Here is a 5,733-nt window from a genome sequence, read left to right as displayed (position 1 = left end):
CATGAATCGCAGCACACCAGGCCTCCCTGTCCATCACCAACTCTCAGAGTCCACCCAAATTCATGTCCATCGAGTCGGTGATGCCATCCAGCCATCTCATCCTCTGTCATCCCCTTCTCCTCCTAACCCCAATCCCTCCCAGCATCAGGGTCTTTTCCAATGAATTAACTCTTCGCATGAGGTGGCCAAAGTATTGGGGTTTCAGCTTCAGCATCAGTCCTTCCAATGAACATCCAGGACTGATCACCTTTATGATGGACTGGTTGGATCTCCTTGCAGTCCAAGGGACTCTCAAGAGTCTTCTCCAACACCACAGTTCAAAAGCATCAATTCTTTGGTGCTCAGCTTTCTTCACAGTCCAACTCTCACATCATACATGACCACTGGAAAAACCATAGCCTTGACTATTATAAATCACTCGCTATGACAGAAACCAGAGAAGGCAATGGCAACCCACTCCAGTACTCTTGCTTGGAAAATCCCATGGACGGAGGAGCCTGTTAGGCCGAAGTCCATGGGGTCGCAAAGAGTCTGACACGACTGAATGACTTCACTTTCACTTTTCACTTTCATGCACTGGAGAAGGAAATGGCAACCCACTCCAGTGTTCTTGCCTGGAGAATCCCAGGGACGGGGGAGCCTGATGGGCTGCCGTCTATGTGGTCGCACAGAGTCGGACAAGACTGAAGCAACTTGGCAACAGCAGCAGCATGACAGAAACATCAGCAACTGACACAGTTTATAAGCACAGTACAAAACTTTTTCAAAAGGACTTTTAAGAAATTCTCTTAGCTATGTCAGCTTTGGTTAGTGAATATTCTACCTAGTTTTTCTTTGTAGCCTCCAATAAAGTTTTAAGAGTTGGTAAATTCCAGTTTGAAGGAGTTTGGAGAACTGTCACTGTGGTGGTTATCTATTACTGCATGACAGACCATACCTAATGCAATGGCTAAAAATAATTCATTTAATTTGTTCCTGAATCTGTAGGTCAGGAACTCCAGCAGGGCTCAGAGGGGCAGTTCATCTGTGTTCCACGAGGTGTTGGCTGGAGTGGCTTCATGAGGGTCTGGAGAACCCAGGGCAGCCTCACTCACAGGGCTGGCACTTCAGCCAGATTGGCTTGAGTGACTGGGGACTATATGGCTGGGCCTCTTTCCTTGTGGGGTTCATGTGTCTGGGGCCTTCAAGTGTCTGGGGCCACTTAGCTGTCAGTTGAGTCCCTGGAGTGTCCTCCCTTGGCCTCTTTCTCTAGCAGGATAGCCTGGCCTTCTCTTTTTGGGGTGGAGGTAATGGCAGGGGGTGGGGTGGGTGGATCATGTCTCATGGCCTGCAGGATCTTAGTTCCCAGATCAGGGATTGAACCTGCAATGGAAGCAGGGAGTTGTAATCACAGGATCACCAGGGAAGTCCCTAACTTGGACCTCTTGCCTAATATGATTACAGTGGAAACTTCCAGGCCTCAGTTTGGAAGTCCCAGAATAGCATTTCCACCAACTTCCACCACATTCTATCAGTCAAAGCAAGTCAAAGGCCAGCTTCCAAAGAGTAAGAAAATAAAGACTCCACCTCCTGAGAGGGGAAGAGGCATGCAACCACAGGGATGGGAGGGATTGTTGGTGGCCATTTTTAGGCAGTCTACCACAGTTGCTTTACCCAAATAAATACATAGCACCCATTCTGTTTATAAAGTGTTACAAATCAAAGGGGAGGTGTTTTAACTACGGTTTAGAAAAGCTTAATAACTAGTATTAGAATACTTTGTAATACTTAGACTAAAGATGTCAAAGTATTTTCCTATTAAATAATATAAATACATTTAGGGCTGAGTTTGAATGTCACTGCCATTATTCAGCACTTAGAGCTTCAAGTGAGGAGGTACAATTTCACTTGATTAACATTAAAGCTTAAGCCAAATTCAACTCGTCATGAGAATCTGGGGGATTACCTTTATTAATATATTTATTTTTTAAGCAGCAATTTCATATGGTTTGACTTATTACATTTTCACATCTCAGAATAATTTTAAAAGTCCTTTATATTTTTTATTTTTGGGGCCACGCCATGGGGCATGTGGGATCTTAGTTCTCCTGCCAGGGATCAAACCTGTTCCTTCTGTAAAGGAAGCTCAAAGTGCTAACCACTAGATCACCAGGGAGTTCCTGTGGGAGATTACCTTCAGTTCATTTACCTCTGTTTGTGTCTTCTCCCTGGCAGTCACTTAGGAGTATGGGAAGATATGAGCAAATTATGTTGTTTTCTTGTTCTGATAATACCATATTGTCGGCTTGGAATAACTTTGTAATCCCACTAATTGTTTTTTAAAGAGATAACACAATTTTGATTTTGCAAATTTTATCACACCAAGTTCTCCACAATTGGGTACACCAAGATCTTACCACTGAAACCCTTCCTGGTGTTAAGCAGATGGATAATTTTGAAATATGTATGTATGGAATTAAGTTTCATGACTATCCAAATACGCCAACTACTTCCACAGCATTTGGAATTATGCAATGGAAAACATTTCCAGTGATGCCCTTTTTTGTGTTAATTTTGCAAAATTTATTCTCAATTATAATTTCAAATCACCTGAGCAACAGAAGAAAATCAGAAGTTGTATTAAAATCAAGAACTTATTTGAATTTAGCATTAAGAAAACATTTTTAATTAATTAATTGGCACAAATTGAAGATAACCATATTTAACAAATCAGTTCAGGTTGACATTTGCCAAAATATGACATATTGAATATGTTCTCTTTATTCAATACCCCTTAAATTGTGAAAAAAATAAAGCAGAGAGTATAAAATAATTTTCTCCCATGAGATGGAACTTTAATTAGATACCCCCTTTAAGAAAGAAATTTGCTTCTGTTGAGTTTTTAAAAAATCTGTACCTTAAATGACCTTCAAGTTTCAAGATTTCTTCAAGATACAATTGCCCAATCCTCATATTAATGAACAAGCCAGATATTTTAATTTCCTGCACATGTGCCAAGTATCTTCAGTTTAGAAGAGATTAATTCTAAGGTGACTCCCCATTTAAAAAACACAATTTCTCTTAAGTAAAAAGAATTTTTAAAAATATATTTTGACCATCTATATCATTGAAACACTTAAAATACTTTCAAGTTTAAAAATTCTCCTCCAAGCTGACTTGCGGCAGTCTTGGCTCTTAAACTTTCAGTACTACTCTCTTGCTGTACTTTTCAGCGTTGCAATTGATTTTAAATACACATTTTTTTTTTTATCACATTGCCATTGAACTTGGGCCAAATGCTTTGAAAGAGTGAGTTTAGGGGGATTGGAGGAACGGGATGAAATGTCTATAAATAGCAGTTCTCTGTGTAGCATGCACTATATAATAAAGTGTTGTGTAATTCTGCCATACAACGTAAATGACGATAGTAATTTGCATTTTCTTATTACTATTTGTCCTTGAATTGAATCTGTGGTCTTTTGCCAATATTAAGGTCTATTTCTCACTTCCTTATCTCCCCAGGGTCCCTACTATGATGGGAGTAAGTGGTCAACAGTCCCCTTTTTAGCTCTTACAACAGGTATACACTCAGTTGCTTTCTCTTTTTTTTTGCCTCTCTTTTCCAGTCTCACAAACATAAAGACAGTATCATCCATGACTGGACCAATGCCAAACAGAGTCAGACAAATGTAGCCACACTTCCATCATCTCCTTATTAACACTCCTTTCTCTTTTTAAATCAGGATGACCCCAGAGATTCTAGCCCAAGGCTATTAAGCTGGACTCCAAGTAGGGAGAATCAGGAAAGGTTTCAGAAGAAGAAATATCTTTAAAATTTTACTAGCCTGGAGGGCCTATTATTAGTGTGACAGAATAATATGATTGAGAATTAACTGGACTTATTTTCTACTCTAGACTCATCACACATGACTAAGGGGGAATTTTTTTTCTCCAAGCAATTAAGTCTTGAGTCCGGGGAAGCTGGGTTTGCCTTGCTCAAGGGAGCTAGGATGCCTAGGAACTTAGGGAGATGAATTATTGAAATGAAGGGCCCTTAGAGGAGAAGAGGTGGGAGTGCTGTCTGTGAGAGAGGAGTGGCCCAGCTCCCTGAAGATCCACACTAGGGATGCAGAGCAGTGGTGGGGAGCAGGATTCGGGGAGAAAGATACATTCTGTGATCCAGGTGTCACCTGAAAGGTGCATGCAAACTGCCTGGAGAACTTGTTAAAATGGAACTCTGATCTGGGTGGTCTGGAGTGGGTCTAGAGACTCTGCATCTCTAACAAGCTCCTTGGTAGTGCCCGTACTATGGGTCCTGGGGCCTCACTTGAAAGAGTAGGAGGAGGTGGTGGAAGGACTTTGAAGGAGGGACACGAGGAAGTCTAAACTTCATACTCTGTAGCATTGGGAGGGATGACAAAAGTTCTGGGTGGCTGAGTTGTTTGTTGAGGGAAAGGATACTATTACCAACAGAACTGTCCATCTTAAAAGGGATCATTCCCATCTGTACAAAGAGCATCTACTCCAACAGATTATGTAAAGAACTGAAAACTAAGAGTCCTTCCTCACATTTTCTGGCCTGTTTGCCCACAACCTCTTAGACATCTTTAATGACCTAGAGAAGGGAAGGAAACCAACTCCCAACCCCTCAGTAGGCTAAATTTCCAAACTACCTTCCCCTGTGGAAGGAGCAGTAGAGGACCTTGAACCAGATGTGTTTAATGTAGAAAAACTGAAATTTTTGAGCACTAGTGTCATGGAGCAAATTCAAATGAGGTACCCTTTCAATCTCAAACTTGAAAAGAATCAAATTCAGGAATCTATAAATAGCCATTTCATTAGTTATTCAATCAACAAATGTTTCAATTCAGTTCAGTAGCTCAGTCGTGTCCGACTCTTTGTGACCCCATGAATTGCAGCACGCCAGGCCTCCCTGTCCATCACCAACTCTCAGAGTCCACCCAAACTCATGTCCATCGAGTTGGTGATGCCATCTAGCCATCTCATCCTCTGTCGTCCCCTTCTCCTCCTGCCCCCAATCCCTCCTAGCATCAGAGTCTTTTCCAATGAGTCAACTCTTCACATGAGGTGGCCAAAGTATTGGGGTTTCAGCTTCAGCATCAGTCCTTCCAATGAACACCCAGGACTGATCTCCTTTAGGATGGACTGGTTGGATCTCCTTGCAGTCCAAAGGACTCTCAAGAGTCTTCTCCAGCACCGCAGTTCAAAAGCATCAATTCTTCGGCGCTCAGCTTTCTTCATAGTCCAACTCTCACATCCATACATGACCACTGGATAAACCATAGCCTTGACTAGACGGACCTTTGTTGGCAAAGTAATTTCGCTGCTTTTTAATATGCTGTCTAGGTTGGTCATAACTTTTCCTTCCAAGGAGTAAGCATCTTTTAATTTCATGGCTACAGTCACCATCTGCAGTGATTTTGGAGCCCCCAAAAATAAAGTCTGCCACTGTTTCCATTGTTTCCTCATCTACATCCCATGAAGTAATGGGACCAGATGCCATGATCTTAGTTTTCTGAATGTTGAGCTTTAAGCCAACTTTTCCACTCTCCTCTTTCACTTTCATCAAGAGGCTTTTTAGTTCCTCTTCACTCTCTGCCATAAGGGTGGTGTCATCTGCATATCTGAGGTTATTGATATTTCTCCCGGCAATCTTGATTCCAGCTTGTGCTTCTTCCAGCCCAGCGTTTCTCATGATGTACTCTGCATATAAGTTAAATAAGCAGGGTGACA

Source organism: Bison bison, unplaced genomic scaffold (genome assembly GCF_000754665.1).
Source record: "Bison bison bison isolate TAMUID 2011002044 unplaced genomic scaffold, Bison_UMD1.0 scf7180017864495, whole genome shotgun sequence".
In the NCBI taxonomy this organism is placed as follows: domain Eukaryota; kingdom Metazoa; phylum Chordata; class Mammalia; order Artiodactyla; family Bovidae; genus Bison; species Bison bison.
The sequence above is the reverse complement of the archived record's forward strand: the minus strand, read 5'-3'. Positions refer to the sequence as shown.